Here is a 20,917-nt window from a genome sequence, read left to right as displayed (position 1 = left end):
TTCAGGACCAGGACTAGCTTTGCTGCATGTATAATGGCTGTGCTGAGTTCCAGGGAGGTACTAGCTGTCATGGCTCCTGTTTGGGAGGGTGGAAGGACTCAGCACCAGGAGTCTGAGACAATTAAACCTGTGGGACCCTCTGTGGCAAGAACTGTGGGCAGATTCAGTGGTTGTGCTGGTGTTGGTTTCTTCCACAGTTGTCCCTCATTTTACTTTGCACTGCTCTGTTGATGCAGCTTCTTAAGTGGACTCCTGAACTCTATCAGAGCTGTTTTATTCACATCTGTCTGTCCAATTGTTGTTTTCATTGTGGGGATAGAGAGTGGAATCTCCTATGAAACAATCTTGCTGACATTATTCTCTATGTACATTTTTGAATCAGTTTGTTACTTTCAAACTTCTTGCTGGCATTTGAATCAGGATTGTGTTGAAACTGAAGATCAATAGAATCAAAATTTTAACAATATTAAGTCCTTCAGTATAGAATCATGGTATATATCTCCATTTATTTGTGACTTTTATTTCTCTGAGAAATTAATATTTTATAGTTTCCATTTTACACATCTTACACATATTTTATTAATTCCCTACTTTGGAAGAAAAGTTATGACCAGCCTAGACAGCATATTAAAAAGTAGAGACATTACTTTGCCAACAAAGGTCTGTCTAGTCAAAGCTATGGTTTTTCCAGTAGTCATGTATGGATATGAGAGTTGGACTATAAAGAAAGCTGAGGGCCAAAGAACTGATGCTTTTGAACTGTGGTTTTGGAGAAGACTCTTGAGAGTCTGTTGGATTGCAAGGAGATCCAATCAGTCCATCCAAAAGGAAATCAATCCTTAATATTCATTGGAAGGAGTGATGCTGGAGCTGAAACTCCAATACTTTGGCCACCTGATTCGAAGAACTGACTCATTTGAAAAGACCCTGATGTTGGGAAAGATTGAAGGCAGGAGGAGAAGGGGACAACAGAGGATGAGATGGTTGGATGGCGTCACCGACTCAATGGACATGAGTTTGACTAAACTCCAGGGGCTGGCGATGGACAGGGAGGCCTGGTGTGCTGTGGTCCATGGGGTCACAAAAAGTTGGATAAGACTGAGTCACTGAAATGAGCTGAACTGAACCACAATATTTTATGTTTTTATGTGTACTATGGATGATGTTGTTTTAGTCACCAAGTGGTGTCTAATTCTTTGGGACCCTATGGACTGTAGCCCACCAAGCTCCTTTGCCCATGGAATTCTCCAGGCAAAAATACTGGAGTGTGTTGCTGTTTTCCTCCAGGGGATCTCCCTGACACAGGGATGGGACTGGTGTCTCCAGTATCTCTGCACTGTCAGGCAAATTCTTTACTGCTGAACCACCTGGGAAACCATTATGGAAGATATTTTATTTTAATTTCCAATTGTTGATTTTTATATATTGGAATTAAGAATTGGAATATATTTTTTATATATTCCAATACTTGATTTTATATATTGACTTGTATTTTGCAAATTTGTTCAACTCACTTATATGCATAATGGTGTTTTTGTAGATTCTTTTGGATTTTCTCTGTATATTATAATTTACTCTATATATTTAATGTTTTCTATGAAGAGTTTGATTTCTTCCCTTCCAACTGTACTTCATTTTTATTTTTTCTTGCCTTATTGCACCTCCAAGATCTTACAGCCAATGTTGTATAGAAATAGAAAGGATAGGTCTTTTTGCCTTATCCTTAATCTTAAGAGGAAAAATTCAGTCTTTGATCATTAAATGCAGTGTTAGCTGAAGTCTTCCTTGTTATTTTTGATGCTTTTTATTAGATTGAGGAAGTTTTCTTTTACTACTATTGTACTGAAAGGCTTAATGAATGTTGATTTTTTTCAATTTCTTTTCTGTGTGTTTTGATATTTTACATACACTTTCATCTCCTCCTTTTCAGTGTGTATTTCTTTCTTACTTTTTTGCTTCACTGGTCAGAACTGCCAGTAAAATGTTCCAGAAAAGTCATGAAAGTGGACATCTTTGCCTTCCCAATTTTAGGAGGAAAGCATTCAATATTTCACCATTAATTTTTATGTCAATTGTAGGGTATTTGGGCTTCAGTAGTAGCAGCACATGGGCTCATTAGTTGTGGCTTGTGGGCTCTGGAGTTTGGAATCAGTTGTTGTGGCACACGAGCTTAGTTGTCCACAGTATGTGGAATTTTTGCGGCCCAGGGATCACACCTGTATCTCCGTGCATTGGCAAGGAGACTCCCAACCCCTGGACTACCAGGAAAGTTTGATATTCTTAATTATTAAGCTATTTTCTACTTCATTGATATCAGACTCTCTTTTCTTACTGTATTACTTAGTAAATATAGTACAGTGTTTAGTAGAAGTAGTGATTCAAGCATCATTACCCTGTTTCTTATTTTAAATGTAGTGCTTATAACATTTTACTATCAAATATGTTGTTTTTGTGTGTTTTGTTTTTAAATGACTACCATGCTTGCAAAGACCTCTTTTATTCCCATTTTGTTCAGCTTTTTAAAAATAATCACAAATATCTGTTTAGTATTATAAAACTTTATTTTTCTTCACCAAGAAAGATGATCACTCATTTTTTCTGCTTTTAGTCCCTACATGTTAGTTAACTTGGCCTGGGTCTGCTTACTCATACAAGAAACGTGAATTTTTTGGATTCTTACCTATTTGAAGTTCCTAGGGATGGAATTCTAAACTTGCTTTAAAAATTTGAAGGCACTTCTCTGTTATGTTCTAGCTTGCAATGATGCCATTCAAATGACATATTTTGAATGAAATCAGTTTTGAACCATGAAATGTAGCTCCAGGGTCCCTATTCTTAACTATTACATCACACTGGTTCTCTTACTTCCTCTTGGGGGATGTAGACTTGAATGCAGGTGTTCTGTGAATGAAAGAGGCGGGGAAGTGAGATTAGAGAACTCAATGATTCCACATAGAAGTTTCACACCAGTGCCTCTTTTCAGCTGTGCAACTTTATTTACTGTTACCCACTGCACTTCCCAGTGCCTCTGAAGCCCAAACCTCTTTGGAATTACGTAGGAAAAATGGGCTCTGTTTGGTTTATTACACGTGTCTTTCTCTGCCTGGAGTCACCATGTCTTTCTGTGCTTTCTTTGCTCTGAGAATGTGTTATACTCCATCATCTGGGGATAAGTTTATATTGTTTAGAAAAGACCCTGATACTGGGAAAGATTGAAGGCAGGAGGAGAAGGGGATGACAGAGGATGAGATGGTTGGATGGTGTCACTGACTCAATGGACATGAGTTTGAGCAAGCTCTGGGAGATGGTGAAGGACAGGGAAGCCTGAGTGACTGAACAACAACAACTGCTCTTCCCAGTGCCTCTGAAGCCCAACGCTTTTTGGAATTGTGTAGGAAAAATGGGTTCTGTCTGATTTATTATCCATGTCTTTCTCTGCTTGGAGTCACCATGTCTTTCTCTGCTTTCTCTGATCTGAGGATGTATTATATTCCATCATCTGGGGATAAGTTTATATTGTTTTCTCTGTTATTGTGGGGTCATACTCCTAAATTCCACTGCTATCTTTCTTTCCTCATGGCATTCTGAGAAGGAGAGGAGAAAGAGAAATTTATTTTTGACATTTTATTTTCTACTCCAAAGCAGTCAGTTTAGAGGTAGAATATTTTCTAGACCCATGCTTATGCAGTGAGCAGATTTCACACCACATATCTGTGCACCATATCACACTGTTGTGCAAAGTCTACCTAGACTTTGATGACCAATCTGCATCCTGCATTGACGTACTCTCTTTGGTCTCTTTCAGGGTCTCCTTCCTCCCCCTTAAAAAAAAATCTATCTAATTATCTATGTACTTATTTTTAGCTCTTTGGGTTGTGGCATGCAGGATCTTTGCTGTGGCAGCTTGTGGGGTTTCGTTGTGGTCCACAGGCTTCTCTCTAGTTGTGGCAAATAGGTTTTATTTGCCCCATGGTGTATATGATCATTTTCGCAGACCAGGGATCAACCTGCATCCCATTTGAAGGTGGATTCTTAACCTGGACCAGCACAGAAGTCCCATCAGGGTTGCTCTTAGTTCTGCCTTTCTTCAATAATCTTGTGCATTGCTCTAATTTTTTTCTCCTGGACAACTAGACCAAAGCCATGTAGGTATTATTGTGATTTTCTTATTATTCCTTCCACACCTCACCTGAAACAGTATAGAATGGGCTTTCCCCACATGGATTGAGCGTGGAAGATGCTCCTGAGTCTGGATCAGTCCTGCGTGTTTGCTCAGAGCTGGCTTTGTGGTGGAAGCAGTGATGATTTGAATCTGGGCTTCTCCTGCTGTCATCAGCAGGGCCTCTTCACCTGGCTGTGCTGTGTTGACCATGCTAGTTTCTGTGCCCTGGCTGCCCACATACACGGGCCTGTGTGCAGCTCTTCAGGCTTTACAGGTGAGGCCTGTTTGTCTATCCAAAGTAGTGAGTTTGCAATTACCTCAGTAATTTGGGAATGGACATGACAAATAGATTCATGTGTTTTCTGTGGTAACCTTCAGAGTTGAAGTTGTTTCTATCAACTCTTTTCTGTGCTGAGCACCCCTCAGGATCTGCTGAACTGTGTGCCTTCCTTGGGTACCCTCTTGGGGCACATAGAACATCTGACCCTTCCATGTGAACCCCTTCATTTGCCTGGTTTTCAAGCCCTGGATGGGTATCCTGTATCCTGAGTCCATGAGCATGGCCAGCCTAAGGATGAGGGTAGATATGTCAGAGCTTTAGAAGAGTAGTCAGTGTTGTACAATATTTTAAGAAAGGAATTGAATAGAAACTTCCAGGTTAAATGGTAACATTGAAGCAGTGTGTTTATCCATGCAGCTTTTTATTGCATTCACGTTGTCTCATGTTGCTCAGTTTTGGGATATTCCTTGTTGGAGACTTGTCTCAGTCCTGTTGCCTCTGTCCTAGCACCCAGAGCTTGCTTCCATCTCTCTCTCTGAGTATCTGGCTCCCAGGACTTGATCAGTGGGGTAATGTGTGCTTCTGCCTGGATTCCTCCATGTATTCCTATGGGCTGAGATCAGGGTGCACCCTCAAAACACTTTGTAAGGACAGTTTGGATCCCTCAGTTCCAAGTCCATAGAGAAATAAATGGCTGAGAGCACCTTCCTCCCCCACCAGGTTCCTATTCTCTGTGTAGGGTGGTGATACCTCTGAAGCGTCAACTATGGTATCCCTCTGCCTTCCTCCTGCTGCCTTCACTGAGCATCCTCCTCTTGAATTCTTGTCATTCCTGATCAGACAGATGGACATAGGACACTAGGAGACTTTGTGTTCCCAACAAAGGAGACCCATACATAGGAACTTGGGGGCAGGTAGGTAATTAGGGAGGTGATATCAGGTGCTTAAATGAGGAACTAAGGACAGTGAACACCAAAGTGAGAAAGGCCAAGGAAGTGGGCAGGTGGGGCCCTAGGCCATTGGGTGCATTTGAGAGAGAGAGTGGAGCTCACCTGTGAGGAGACCCACCAGCAGTCAAGGAAGCTGGGGTCTGTAGTGTCTGAGGGTTGCCCTGTGGGCATGAATCCCCACACATTGCACTGAGCCTACCAGTGGTTCAGCAAACTCCCAGGTGCTGGAGAAATCCACCAAGCAGGGAGGGGAGATGCCGGTGTTTGAGGAGGGGAGTGTCTGCAGCGGGGGATTATCCCACAGCTGCAGGTGAACTCAGGTTGGCCTAGGTGGAGGTGAGGTGGGGCTTCTATGATCTCAGAGGGAGATTCATGTGAGAATCAGAGATCAAAAGCCACAAGTTTTTGACATTTATCTTCCCACCTCTCTGAGGTTTTGATATCGGACAGAAAAGGATTTGGGAGAAATCAGATGCTGCCTTTTCTACTAACCCCAGATTAGATAAGGGTGCTGTAGATTGGAGGAAGGCAGGGAGAGGGGAGGGGGCAGTGGGCAATATGGAGGTGACTCCCTAGCAGCCCCAGGGAGCTCTGTGCAGCTGACCAAGAGCCAGGAGACAGACTCTGTCCCTCCCAGGAGGACCAACTGCCCCTCACCCATTTCCACTGCATCTTTGGGCGGGTCCCTGTCACACCTGTATGCTCACTGCAGAGCAGGGTGAGTCAGTATTAAAGACATTGTAAGAAGCATCTAACTCATCTGAGTGGCAAATATCCTTTCAGAAGGCCTGGAGTTTTTATATCAGTTGGGTGGAGGTGGGATGGAATACACATCCTGTGTCAGATAATGAGAAGGGTCCCTGCTCCAGGACCTGTTTACACCTGCTCACCTTAGCTCCCACAGAGGCAGGACTCCATCTTAGAAGAGCCCCCAGACAGACCCTGGTGCGGGTGGAGTGGTGGGCAGAGACGAGGGCCCAGTGTCACTCTGGGCAAGGAGGCCTCCCTCACGTCCCTCAGGGCTCCCTCCACAGGGAGAAGCAGCAGCTCTGGATCATCTTGTGTACCTGTCCTAAGCCTTCTCATCATGAGGACCTTAGAGATTCCCTGACATAGACCCAGTCCTGTGGGATAAGCCCAATAGATTCTTTTCTGGAGGGGAGCTGTCAGGTGGGAAGAAGCCCTTAGAAAGTTCAGGTGAAGAAGAATGAGACAGCATGAGCATGGGGCCATTTTCACGCGCAGGCAGCAGAGAAACAGGAAGAGTGCGAAGCCCCAGTCCCCTGGACTCTGAGTGTGAGGCCCAACTTAGTGTGTTTATGTGGAAGCAACTGAGTTCACAACTGGGGGTTTGGATTTGGGATAAACTGAGGCCTAAGGAGCAACCGAGTTTAGCTCGTGGGCCTTGACCTGTTGTTCTTCCTCTCATGTCAGGTGCTTAGGACAGGGGCCCCTTCTCACTCATTATTTTACTTTGGTCTCACCTCAGCCTTGGAGACTGGAGGTAGTTAGATTTTGTAAATAGGAACCAGAGACCCAAAGAAGGACTGTAATATGTGCACAGTTACAGGGTGAGTTAGGTGAGCTCGTCTCCCCAGCATGGACGAGATGGGGAAGCTGTGTCTCTTCAGCAGATGCTTTATCTCCCTCGAGCCTCAGATTCTCCCTTGTAAGATGAGGATGATTACTCCTACCCCTCAAGGTTGCTGAGAGGCCTAAATTTGGTGGATGATGCTCATGACCTATGGGTCCTGGTGACAGAAGTGATCAGATATGCTGACTGTTATAATGATCACCAACCCTGCTCCCATGTACTGAATTTGTGGAGAAGCGTGTGACAGCACTGAAATCCAGCTGCAATGGGAAGGCACACTGGTGGTCTCCACTGTGGCCGTGTCCCCCCACCCCCCCACACACAACAAAAGCCCAATCTCCAATGAGTAAGCACTTTCTTATGAGTTATAAGGCTTTTTATTGCTGGAATCCTCTAATCAGACACCTGGATGTGGCAGGTTGTTAACACTCGTTAGCGATCAGGCGAGTGGCTTCCTTGGGTTCTTGGAAGGAACAGCTCTATCAACAGAGATAATTTGAGTATATTTTATTCTGTAAGAGGAGGTGCAGAAATTTTGTGAGGCCTCAGGCGTGGACGAGATATGGTTGCTCTGAACACAGGGGAGGGGCCTGCAGGCTTGTTTGGAGGGAGGCTTCTGGATGTGAACAAGTAAAATTAGATATGTCCTAGGGAGTTTTCCTCCAATGGAACAGAGATTGTGGGGTCTCCCTGGAGGGCTGAGGGCAGTCTTCTGGGGTAGAATGGGGGACACTGCTGAGGACCACCTTGCAGGGCTCTGGAGTGACTCCTGGGAGTCTCCAGGGATGAGCTGATCCCTGTCTGCTTCCTCCCTCTGGCCCTTGGACACTTATAGCTGAAACAGCAGCTTATTCTCACCACCTTTAGGGCAGCAGAGAAAGAACTGATCCTGACTCTTGACTCTGGGCATCTCAGGCCTGGGGAGGGCAGGAGGGCAGTTTTTGGAAGCAGCCATCTCTTGGGGGATGTGTGGCAGGAATGGCCATTTGATGTCCAAGGAACAAGGAGAAATATGGGGTTTAGTAGGGTTAAGGCACTAAGGGAAAGAACTGATGTTTGGAGAAATGAAAGTCTCAATAGGAATGGATTGCAGCAGAGTCAGGTTCCTGTGCTGGAGAGGCTGGAGTCAGGGAGGCCAGTGCTGAGGGCCTAACTCCAAAGGCAGGCAGCGCCACAGAGTCAGGAGAGCCTGAGGCCTGTAACCAGGCAGAGCTGAGCAGTCAGGGCCAGCTCAAGAACTCCAGGGCTGGACTGAGTTTTCCTGCAGGATCCTTTCCCACACTGTGGGTGTCGGCCACATCCTCTCTACCTCCTCATTCATGAGGATCTTTTTGCCCCCAGCTTCCCAGGGAAGGACCAGGGTGGAGAGGAAATAATCCCTCCCACTTCCCAGTGCCCTGAGCTGACCACTGAAACCGCTGCCCACACACAGGCCCCACAGGCACATTCACAGATAGCCTGACCCACCAGAGCACTGAGAGCATCCTGCTTATCCTGTGGTGTCAACTTCTCATCATTACAGCTCTTGAGTGTATTGGCAGTTTCCAGTACATCAGTTTTGGTTATACTTTTCAACTTGTTTAATATATGCCTCATGGCTTCCTGATATGAACAGGTCAATAGTGTCCCTCAAGGCTTGGCAGAGGTCATCACACTCTGAAACAGAAAGATAAGGGGACCCTCCCTGTAAGGCATTCATCAAAACATCCTATTCCCTTCCGGCTCCTGACATGCTCAGTGCTGCCCTGGGAAGGTGTCAGAAAGCTTGGGGAGCCCAGGTTCCAGCCACTCACTTCCGCCTGCAATGAGGAGCAAGGCAGCGCAGAGCAGCAGGAGAGCTCAAGCCTGCGTCATGGTGCCGGTGGCAGATGCTCCCTGCTCACCTGGAGCCCTTTTATACCTCTGTTTGTCCTCATTCCCAGGGGCCCTGTGTCGTATGCTTCCTTTTTTCAGTGGATTCTGCCAGGCCACAGTGTGATGTTGCCCAGGACTGCACAGGAGGAGCTGTGTGTGTTGGCAAGATGCTAGTCCTTGAGTCCACAGAGGAAACTGGCTCAGCCTCCTCCCCCTGGAGGGCTGTGGGAGGGGCAGCTGACTCAGGAAGCTTAGCAACTGAAAATCCCCAGGTTGACCAAAAAGGGCAAAAATGCTCCCCAACCAGGCCTCCTGAATGCTGGCCAGTGACAGCTTCCTAGAACAACACATGACCTTGAAGACAGGCTGGTGTGGGCTTTATGGGTTTTCGGGAAGCTCCATGCTTAGGAATGGTCTCACAGGAGAAAGTGCCAGGCAGGCCAGAGCACAAGCCTTGAGGCCCTGGTCAGGCTCTCTGGTGGCACCTGCTCTGCCCTGCTGTTATCACTGTGTCCTGGATCTTGTCAGTGGCTTGTTAGGCCACCTACCGGAATCAGTTTCTGGAGCCCTGAAATCTCTTATATGTGCTGGCCCAGAAGTTTCTAGTTTTCTCTTGACCAGTCCTGCCACCTGGTGACTTTGATAGGACCTCATTCTACACAGAAATATTTCTGTAGCTTCTTTTTTCTTTCACTTTTCCTTTTGTATTGAATATAGCCCATTAACAATTTTATGATAGTTTCTGGTGGACAACAAAGGGCTTCAGCTTATATATACACATGTATCCATTCTTTCACAAACTCCCCTCATCTAGGCTCTTACAAAACATTTAGCAGATTTCCCTGTGCTATACAGTTGTTCCTTGTAGGTTGTGCATTATAAATATAGCAGTATGGATCTGTTCATACTGAACTTTCTAACTATCTCTTCTCCCCATCCTTGCCCTGGTCAACCATAGGTCATTCTCTAAATCTGTGAGTCAGTTTCTGTTTTCTAAATTAATTCATTTATAGTGTGTCTTTTTAGATTCCACATATAAAAAGATGTCATAGGATGTTTCTGTTTCTCTGTCTGACTTACTTCACTTACTTATGACAGTCTCTAGGTCTATCCATTTTCTGAAGCCTGTTTCTACTCTTGAGTGTTCTGTTCCCCCCATCTCCTCTCCAGAGCTCCCACTTGAGGAAAAGCCAAGCCCCTTCTAGGCCACAGTCTCTGGGCCAGTTGCACAACCAGCCCCGCACTGCTGCCGCCTCTGTGGACTTACCCCTGCCTCTCTCTCCTCCCTCAGTGCCTCCTGTCTGCTCCTGACCTGACCAAGTGTGCTCCTGCAGCAGGGCCTCTGCATGTGGAGCCCTCCCAGCCTGGAGGCTCTTCCTCCAGTGGCTGCTTGATTCGTTCCCTCATCCTCAGGTGTCTTCAGGTATCACACAGCACAGATTTCCCCAACTATTGAGTTCTAATATCAAAACAGTCCATCTCCTCCCCCCATGGCCGTCTGTCTTCTCCCCCTGCTTCATCTTCACCCAGAGCATTTCTTCCCGTGGGGTCACTGTCTTTCACTCCCTCTTAGGTGATGAAAAGCTGCAGGAGAGCAAGAGCTGTGCTGTGTGCTGCTGCATCCAAGGACTAGGAGAGGGCCCAGCATTCGCTAGATGTTGCACAATATTTGTTAGAATAATGGCAGGAATATTCCATTTCTCTGGAGTCAATAAACAAGAATATTTTTTAGTTCTATTTACTATAGATGTGCTTATGAATATTTCCTGGGATTAAATAAATAAGGTGAAGTTTTAAAATGTTTGGTAAATCAGAATCAAGTATTTTCTTGCTTGAGGCACCTGGCTGACCTTTCTCTGAGCCACCTGTGGTGGAATCCAGTTTGCTGAAAACCTGAACTGAAGTTGGGTTGCAAGGTGTGTGACCACAGACAGAACATTTTGGCATATAGGTTTCACATCCGGTAACTGCTGTTGGCAAAGAGGGACCAAGTACTGAGCTGCAGTGATAGTTGACCTAGTGGAGCCCGTCCTCACCATGACTTCTGTTGCCTGGGGTCCACCCTTCTGAAAGTCACTGAGCGAGGGGCTCAGGGGGCTGCAGATGTGTCTCAGAGGTTCCAGGGTGGGAAGGTGAACACCACAAGGCCCAGGCTGCACATGCTGGCTCTTTGTCTGTGGCAGCAGGACTTCTGTGTGGTGAGACCCCTGCCGATGGATCCCATGCCTCCTGTCCTTCAGAAGACACTGTCCCTAATGCCCTCCACAGCTCTGTGAGGTGAGGAGTCAGGGCCTGGAGTGCCGAGTAACAGAGGTGGCTGCAATGGATTCAGCCCAATGCCCTTCTGAGGGTGCTACAGGTTCCTCTGAGACATCTCAGGATCATGGGGACTTTTGGTGACATCAGGGTGAAGAGCTGGGCAAGGTCAATGGAGGAATGCAGTGCCTGTAGCCCTTTTCTAATGCATGTTGTTTTTTAAATAAAATTTTAATTTGGAATTATTGTAGATTTATAGAAAATTTGCAAATATTTCTCACAGTGAGAAACAACATTGGAGCATTCAGTTCAGTTCAGTTCAGTCACTCAGTCGTGTCCGACTCTTTGCGACCCCATGAATCGCAGCATGCCAGGCCTCCCTGTCCATCATCAACTCCCGGAGTTTACTCAAACCCATGTCCATTGAGTCGGTGATGCCATCCAACCATCTCATCCTCTGTTGTCCCCTTCTCCTCCTGCTCCCAATCCGTCCCAGCATCAGGGTCTTTTCCAACTAACTAAACCTCACCCACTATTTGGATTTTACCAGGTTGTCCATTAATGTCTCTTTGGGTCCCAGCATCCAGTCCATAACCTACACATGCTGCATTCATTGTCCTGTGTCCCCACTGTCCTCTGCTCTGTGGATTACTCATTCTCTCCTGGTCTGTCATGGCCTTCACAGTCTTGAGGGGATTGATCAGGGATGCTAAGGACTGCCAAAAGCTGAGTTTGGCTGCTGTACTCATAATGTCGAGTGTGGTTCAGACTTTGGGTTTTGAGGAAGACACCACACAGGTGAATCGCCCTTCCTGTCTCCTCACTTGGGGTACACATGACAGCTGTGTGTCTTACCACTGGGGATATCAGCCTTGATTAGTTGATTATGTTTTGTTTGCCAGGTTTCTGCACTGTTTTCCCCTTCCCCATCTCTTCTCTTTGAAAATAGGTTACTCTGTCTAGCCCACACTTGGGAGGGGAAGGGCTGTCAGTTAACCCTCCTGGAGCAGATGATTTCTGTCTGTTATTCGGGATGTTTCTGTAAGGAATGGTTGTCTCCTCTCCCACATTATTTCAGGTTAGTTTAGGGGCACCGGGTCTTTGTCTTGCTGTGTTGGCTCTATGTTTCGGCACAAGGACTTTCTGTTTTCAGAGCATGTTCTATCTAGTTGGTGTGTGAGGGTTTTATTTGTCCAAGGGCATGTGAGTTCTTAGTTCCCTGACCAGGGCTTGAACGAATGTCCACTGCATTGAATGGTGGGTTCTTAACTCTGGACCACCAGGAGAGTCTCTGTTTATTTGATCATTTATTTATGTCAGTATGGACTCAGAGGTATTAACTTATGCTTTGAGTTATCATCTAATACGCTGTTATTTATTTTGTTTCTCAAACTGTTTCTAGTTTGGCTGTTGGGAGCTGTCTCAGACTTCCTTCAAGAGTTTTTAAGGACCATCTCATCTCATTTGAGCCAACAAACTGCTTTCCTAGCCTGAAAGGTTGAGTTTGACTTTTGAGAGAGTTTTTACACACGGAGTGCCACCTCTGGTAGACTCAGCTCTCTGGGCCTTAGAACTCCCGTCCCCAGTGTCCTTTAGGGCTGTAGAGCTCAGAGTCTTTGCCCCAGGAGCAGACTCCCAAACCCCACAGAGGCTCCCTGATGTTCCTGGATAGACTATGCAGTGCAAGCACCTCTTGAGACCAGGCTCACTGATAAAGGAGGAAGGACAGCCAGGAGAAGGGACAAGGCTGGAGCCTGCTCAGGAACTTGTTCCCTTAAGGGCCTGAGGAAAGCTGGTGGTCTGATCTGAAACTACAGAATTACCAGTGCCTGATAAAACCCACATGGTCTCAAGTCCTGCGAGCCCCCAGGTTGGAATGATTTGGAGCCCAGGGCTACTGTCCACCAGTCCTCAGCCATTTAGATATTTGGGGGCTTCAGTAGGGCCCGGCTCCACATTCTTATCTCCAGAACTTAAACTTGGGGGAAAAAGGAAGGATTCTTAATGACCTTTTTTCTTCCTGAGTGTAGTGTAGATCTGTCCATTGCCCTTCTGTGATTCCATCTGCTCAGTCTGGGAGAGTGCTGACCTCAGAGCCAGGATAGGTTGGGGGAAGGTTGCCAGGAAAACAGGTGATGGTTGGGGCTGGGACAACAGAGCACTTGACTCCAAATGGAGTCACTTAGAAATGTTAACTCCACTTGATCTTTGGCAAGGATACTTCCACATTTTCTCCAGGAGCTCTGCTTTCAGAGTAGGAAAGGCTTCCCACAGTAAACACCCCAAGGCCCAAGGAGCCACCTGTGCCAGGTGCCTGGCCACAGGCCTTTGGTCCTCCTGGGAGGGATGTGGGTTGGGCTTGGGGACTAGTGGTTTATAAAGTGATAGATACCCTGCCCTGAGCAGAGCACTCCAGCCGCTGCCACGATGAAGGGAGCAGTGCTTGTGCTGACCTTGCTGGTGACCAGAGAGCTGATCTTTGAGATGAGTGAGGGTAGGAAGGAGGACTGAGTGACCCTTCTAATCCTTGCCTGATGCCGTCTCACTGTATCCTTCCCAGTCCTGTCCAAGCCACTTCTAGGGTCAGATTCAGAGGGCAGCTGGCTGATCAGTGCCCAGGAGTCCTGCACCAACTGCCTTAGGGTTTCATTCTTTGTAGAGGGGATGGTGTGGAGCAGGAGGGGTCATTAGCTGTGCACACCCTTGGGGATAGTTCCTTCAGGTTAGTCGTGCTTAATGGAAAAGAGAAGTAGGCTGATGTTCTTAAGGGCAGTGGTCAAGAGTAGAGGGGTCTCCAGGCCCAGCCCTTCTTGCTGCTCCCTATGCTGGGAGTGCCTCATAGTGAAGGTTTTCTGTCTGGGATGTAAGTGGTCCAGGGAGAGGGCAGGTCTCTGGGGAGGTGAGTCTGGAAGTTTTGGATGTGTGAGTTCCTATCAAGTGGTGGGAAAACAGGAACCTTCTGACATGGTGATCCCGTTGATGAGGTGTTTTCTGTTGTGTCTTCAGCGGAAGCATGCCTTCTGTTTTATGGAGTGTTTGGCACAGTGAGCTTTGGAAGTGAAACATTGTTGAATACAACGCTTGATCTTGTCCATGCTACTGATGAGGAAAAAGCAGCTCTAGGAAAAATCCAGGATTGCTACAATGAGGCGGGATTAACTGACAAGTTTTTGGATCTGCTACTCATGGTAATTTACCCCTCCTTAACCCCCACCCTGAGAATTCACATATGACATAGTGTAATGTGCCACATGGTAATAGATCATGCTATCATGGGATATTTGACAGAGAAGAGCTATGAACAAAGAAGCACAGTAAAACATTTGCTCCAGCGTGTATCACCTATAATATGCAAGCACAATCCACCTGCACATCCAGCGTCCCATTACCAAACCTGTTCATATCGTGCCAATTCTCACACCGAGTAGGAGACTGATATCAATGCAATACGCCAAGTGTGTTGACTCGTTAAATTTTTTTTTTTCCCCTAGCGTGAGAGATGCTAGCATTGGAGGACTATAATTTTAATCTTTGGCAGGAAACCAACCATTTAACATACACATGTGTAGGAGTCATGTCAGCTCTATTTAAGGAATATTGAAAAGGAGCCCCTGCCTTAAGAGTCTTTTTCCAGGATGAGATTCTCTGGGTTTGTAAGGTTTATGACTTATTGCAAATTCACTTCATCTTATACCCACTCTATTGGCCATTGCTCTGGCTCAGACCCCCATTTCCACTGACATGGTCTCAGTGTTTACAAGCCTGATTTTCCACTGTGGTGTTTTGGTGACTGAGGCTCCTAAGGAGGCTTCTAGGTACCTGTGGCTGCTCACTTGGGCTAGCAGTATATCTCCTAATGGCCTATCTCTTCTTTCTTGTTATTGCCATACAGTATTGGAGATTGTGAGTAGTCTGTCTCAGCATATTTTTCTCAAATTGTTATTGTTCAAAATGAGAAATTTTCAAGAACCAAAGTTTCATGCACTATAGGAGGTCACAGGGGACATGGGATTGTTTACAACACCTGCATGTACATTTCATCCACCCAGCACACCTGACAGAAGAGTCTCAGGTGCAGAATATGTGACCCAAACCCAGACACCAGCACTTTGCTCCTCCCTCAGGACCAACCCTGGCTGTGCCCTGCTGACCCTTGTCATCTCCTCCCCTCCCTGGTGTGGCTGGTGGCTCTCTCTCCCTCCTGACGCCTGTGCCTGGGCTATTAGGGACCCATCCTCCCCCTGGTGCCTGATGGCAGCCCCCCCCTCCAGTGGTGGGTTTGTGGGCAGAGGTTCTTGCTGGGGATGGGGCTGAATCCCTGAGGGTGAGGGGTGACATGATCCTGGGGAGACAGAGTAGCCTGGCTGTGGGCTCGGATCCTGACCCTCCTCCTCCTACTCCCTTCCAGGCTTCCATCAACTTGAGTACGGATTGCATCAAACATTCAGTCTCCTCGGTGGTGAATTCCATTTTTTGAGCTATATTCAGTGTGCTCTCTTTGTTGACATAGTCTTTGCCAGCGATGCCTCATCTACACTTGATCTTCCTGAACTTTTTCCCTCTCAACTGAAGTTGGAATCTAGACACCTGTCCCCCCTGATGTGGTCTTTATCAGATTGACTCTAATAAAGTAACTGCAGCTTTGCTCAGTGTGACCAGTTTCTGTGTGCTGAGGGGAGGACATGGGGCAGGAGGTCTTGGATGATGGTGGGGAGAAGTGGCCCATGTTGTCATTGGGAGCATGGGGACTGGGGTCAAATAGCACAAGAGTAAACCTAGGCCCTATCACTGGCAAACTGTAGGAGCATGGGCAAGTTTGTTGTAAATTTCTCAAGTCATTCTGTCATCTGCTAAACAGGGATTGTGTGTGAAGATTAAGCAAAATAACAGATATGTAACCCCTGACTTCATTATCTTGAAAGGATAAAATTGTTGTTTGTGGCCACAGATAGCTTATCTCCCACTCTGTCCTTTAGCACAATGGCAGAGCCTCCAGTCCTTTAAACGTCCCTCTGGTTATTGACAGGCAACTCAGGAGATGACCTGAGCAGGCTCATCAGAGGTCCCCTCTTTGTCCCAGTGGCATTTGCCATTTTCTGCTTCTTAGGTGGGTGACTTGAGGAGCTGGACCTTTTCTCAGGGACACTAAGTACCTCTGCTGTCTTTGGGTTCTTCCATAGGGACCAGTACTCCTATTAAGTCTTGGACCAGGAGGAAGGGAGTGGATGGAAGAAGCTACCCCAGTGGGAATGTTGTTTCTATGGAAACACCTCATGTTGTGAAGTGTAAATTGCAGGATTGCCACATAGGCACGTGTCCGGAACCCTCCAGCCTACTTCTGAAATAATGAAATGTGTATTTTGCATTACCATAGAAGACTTGGAAGGATAGGACTAGGTTTTATCTCTGTTTCCCAGGGTCTAGAGTATTGTCAGGCTACTGTCAGCATGGCCCACAAAAAGAGTGGCATAACTGGTAAAATGTTACAACCTTCTGGCTAGGCAGGCATAAGATCACATCAGTTCAGTTCAGTTCAGTTCAGTCACTCAGTCGTGTCCAACTCTTTGAGATCCCATGAACCGCAGCACGCCAGGCCTTCCTGTCCATCACCAACTCCTGGAGTCCACCCAAACCCATGTCCATTGATTGAGTCGGTGATACCATTCAACCATCTCATCCTCTGTCGTCCCCTTCTCCTACTGCCCTCAATCTTTCCCAACATCAGGGTCTTTTCAAATGAGTCAGTTCTTCACATCAGGTAGCCAAAGTATTGGAGTTTCAGCTTCAACATCAGTCCTTCCAATGAATACCCAGGACTGATCTCCCTTAGGATGGACTGGTTGGATCTCCTTGCAGTCCAAAGGACTCTCAAGAGTCTTCTCCAACACCGCAGTTCAAAAGCATCAATTCTTCGGCACTCAGCTTTCTTTATAGTCCAACTCTCACATCCATACATGACGACTGGAAAAACCATAGCCTTGACTAGAGGGACCTTTGTTGACAAAGTAATGTCTCTGCGTTTTTACATGCTGTCTAGGTTGGTCATAACTTTCCTTCCGAAGAGTTCATTTCAGTTCAGTTCAGTCATTCAGTCGTGTCCGACTCTTTGCAACCCCATGAATCGCAGCATGCCAGGCCTCCCTGTCCATCACCAACTCCCGGAGTTTACTCAAACTCATGTCCATCGAGTCAGTGATGCCATCCAGCCATCTCATCCTCTGTCATCCCCTTCTCCTCCTGCCCCCAATCCTCCCCAGCATCAGGGTCTTTTCTAATGAGTCAACTCTTCGCATGAGGTGGACAAAGTATTGGAGTTTCAGCTTCAGCATCAGTCCTTCCAAAGTACACCCAGGACCGATATACTTTAGGATGGATTGGTTGGATCTCCTTAAAGTTCCAGGGACTCTCGAGAGTCTTCTCTAACGTCACAGTTCAAAAGCATCAATTCTTCTGTGCTCAGCTTTCTTCACAGTCCAACTCTCACATCCATACATGACCACTGGAAAAACCATAGCCTTGACTAGAGGGACCTTTGTTGGCAAAGTAATGTCTTTGCTTTTTACTATGCTGTCTAGGTTGGTCATAACTTTCCTTCCAAGGAGTAAGTGTCTTTTAATTTCATGGCTGCAATCACCATCTGCAGTGATTTTGGAGCTCCCAAAAATAAAGTCTGACACTGTTTCGGCTGTTTCCTATCTATTTCCCATGAAGTGATGGGACCAGATGCCATGATCTTAGTTTTCTGAATGTTGAACTTTAAGCCAACTTTTTCACTCTCCTCTTGCACTTTCCTCAAAAGGCTCTTTAGTTCTTCACTCTCTGCCATAAGGGTCATGTCATCTGCATATCTGAGGTTATGATATTTCTCCCAGCAATCTTGATTCCAGCTTGTGCTTCTTCCAGCCCAGCGTTTCTCATGATGTACTCTGCATATAAGTTAAATAAGCAGGGTGACAATGTACAGCCTTGACGTATTCCTTTTCCTATTTGGAACTAGTCTGTTGGTCCATGTCCAGTTCTAACTGTTGCTTCTTGACATGTATACAGGTTTCTCAAGAAGCAGGTAAGGTGGTCTAGTGTTCCCATCTCTTTCAGAATTTTCCACAGTTCATTGTGATCCACACAGTCAAAGGCTTTGGCATAGTCCATAAAGCAGAAATAGATGTTTTTCTGGAACTCTCTTGCTTTTTCGATGATCCAGCGAATGTTGGCAATTTGATCTCTGGTTCCTCTGCCTTTTCTAAAACCAGCCTGAACATCTGAAAGTTCATGGTTCACGTATTGTTGAAGCCTGGCTTGGAGAATTTTGAGCATTACTTTATTAGTGTGCGAGATGAGTGCAATTGTGCGATAGTTTGAACATTCTTTGACATTGCCTTTCTTTGGGATTGGAATGATCTTTTCCAGTCCTGTGGCCACTGCTGAGTTTTCCAAATTTGCTGACATATTGAGTACAGCACTTTAACAGCATCATCTTCCAGGATTTGAAATAGCTCAACAGGGATTCCATCACCTCCACTAGCTTTGTTCATAGTGGTGCTTCCTAAGGCCCACTTGACTTCACACTCCAGGATGTCTGGCTCTAGGTGAGTGATCACACCATCGTGATTATCTGGGTCGTGGAGATCTTTTTTGTACAGTTCTTCTGTGTATTCTTGCCACCTCTTCTTAATATCTTCTGTTCTGTTAGGTCCATACAATTTCTGTCCTTTTTAATATTCCCTTGGTATCTCTAATTTTCTTGAAGAGATCTCTAGTCTTTCCCATTCTATTGTTCTCCTTTATTTCTTTGCATTGATCACTGAGGAAGGCTTCCTTATCTCTCCTTGCTATTCTCTGGAATTCTGCATTCAAATGGGTATATTTCTCCTTCCCCTTTGCTTTTCACTTCTCTTCTTTTCACAGCTATCTGTAAGGCCTCCTCAGACAGCCATTTTGCTTTTTTGCATTTCTCTTTCTTGGGGATGGTCTTGATTCCTGCCTCCTGTACAATGTCACGAACCTCTGTCCATAGTTCCTCAGGCACTCTGTCTAACAGATCTAGTCCCTTAAATCTATTTCTCACTTCCACTGTATAGTCATAAGGGATTTGATTTAGGTCATACCTGAATGGTCTAGTGGTTTTCCCCACTTTCTTCAGTTTAAGTCTGAATTTGGCAATAAGGAGGTCGGGTCATGGTGGAGACATCTGACAGAATGTGGTCCACTGGAGAAGGGAATGGCAAACCACTTCAGTATTCTTGCCTTGAGAACCCCATGAGCAGTATGAAAAGGCAAAAAGATAGGACACTGAAAGATGAACTCCCCAGGTTGCTAGTGCCCAATATGCTACTGGAGATCAGTGGAGAAAAAATGAAGGGATGGAGCCAAAGCAAAAACCACACCCAATTGTGGGTGGGACTGGTGATAGAAGCAAGGTTCAATGCTGTAAAGAGCAATATTGCCTGGAATATAACCTGGAATGTTAGGTCCATGAATCAAGGCAAATTGGAAGTGGTCAAACAGGATATGGCAAGAGTGAACATTGACATTCTAAGAATCAGCAAACTAAGATGGACCAGAATGGGTGAATTTAACTCAGATGACCATTATATATACTATTGTGGGCAAAAATCACTTAGAAGAAATGGAGTAGCCATCACAGTCAACAAAAGAGTCCAAAATGCAGTACTTGGAAGCAGTCTCAGAAATGACAGAATGATCTGTTTCCAAGGCAAACCATTCAATATCATGTTAATCCAAGTCTATGTCCTGACCACTAACGCTGAAGAAGGTGAAATTGAACGGTTCTATGAAGACCCACAAGACCTTTTAGAACTAACACCGAAAAAAGATGTCCTTTTCATTATAGGGGACTGGAATGCCAAATTACGAAGTCAAGAAACACCTGGAGTAACAGGCAAATTTGGCCTTGAAGTACAGAATGAAGCAGGGCAAAGGCTAATAGAGTTCTGCCATGAGAATGCACTGGTCATAGAAAACACTTTCTGCAATAACACAAGAGAAGACTCTATACATGGACATCACCAGATGGTCAACACCGAAATCAGATTGATTATATTCTTTGCAGCCAAAGATGGAGAAGCTCTATACAGTCAGCAAAAACAATACCGGGAGCTGACTGTGGCTCAGATCTTGAACTCCTTATTGCCAAATTCAGACTTAAGGTCACATACTGGGAGCTCAACTTGGGACTTGGGGCTAAGTAGTGAGGTCCTTGAGTCCTGGCTCTTCTTTAACCTGCTACCTGAATTTAGGCCTTTAAATTCACTGATTCACTGTTTCCACACCTTGATTGTATGTATGCCAAGTTATGTACGCTCTGCTAGAGTTAGTATTAAATGTTCAGGTCATACTAAAGAGGTCTAAAATTTTGTTGAAAAGTACACAGTAAAAATTGAACAGATTAACGGCTAAATCATATTCTTGTATGAGATGAACTGACCTGTAGAAATGTCAAATATTCTCAGATCCGTCTAAATTAACCTTTGTTCTAATGAAGATTATCTTAATGTTTACCCTGAAAACGAAATTCTTGAGCTCAACCAAAAAAAATTGAGATAAATAGGAACTATATGGAGTATTGTTCTCTCCAGGTACTACCACCGAAGTATTAGTCTCTATAAATAGTCCAGTTTTAGTAGAGGAATGGATACATGGTCATTGTAAGAGAATAACAGTTTTTTGATTTTTAATGAAGGAATGGATTTTTTAAAAAATGGCTATGATAATGTTATCATAGCCAGGACATGGAAGCAACCTAGATGCCCATCAGCAGACGAATGGATGAGGAAGCTGTGGTACATATACACCATGGAATA

At 45.6% G+C, this 20,917-nt stretch overlaps 1 protein-coding gene and 1 long non-coding RNA gene across 7 annotated transcripts in view; one reads left to right on the top strand and one right to left on the bottom strand.

The window, feature by feature from the left end:
• The window catches only part of LOC139029875 (uncharacterized), a 123,148-nt gene extending 114,316 nt beyond the window's left edge, over positions 1–8,832 (bottom strand). The window contains exon 1 of the long non-coding RNA XR_011482145.1: positions 8,780–8,832. This is a non-coding gene — a long non-coding RNA (uncharacterized lncRNA). The remainder of the gene's footprint in view (positions 1–8,779) is intronic.
• The window catches only part of LOC110122373 (major allergen I polypeptide chain 2-like), a 62,408-nt gene extending 46,668 nt beyond the window's left edge, over positions 1–15,740 (top strand). For 5 of the 6 annotated variants that reach the window (XR_011482139.1, XR_011482138.1, XR_011482140.1 and 2 more), the window contains 2 exons: positions 14,103–14,284; positions 15,505–15,740. The gene's annotated coding sequence lies outside the window, so the exon portion shown is untranslated. Of the gene's footprint in view, positions 1–12,498; positions 12,594–14,102; positions 14,285–15,504 lie in introns of all 6 variants that reach the window. The other variant, XR_011482141.1, reaches the window with a different exon arrangement.
• The last annotated feature ends 5,177 nt before the right edge of the window (positions 15,741–20,917 follow it).

Source organism: Odocoileus virginianus, chromosome 20 (genome assembly GCF_023699985.2).
Source record: "Odocoileus virginianus isolate 20LAN1187 ecotype Illinois chromosome 20, Ovbor_1.2, whole genome shotgun sequence".
In the NCBI taxonomy this organism is placed as follows: domain Eukaryota; kingdom Metazoa; phylum Chordata; class Mammalia; order Artiodactyla; family Cervidae; genus Odocoileus; species Odocoileus virginianus.
The sequence above is the reverse complement of the archived record's forward strand: the minus strand, read 5'-3'. Positions and strand labels throughout refer to the sequence as shown.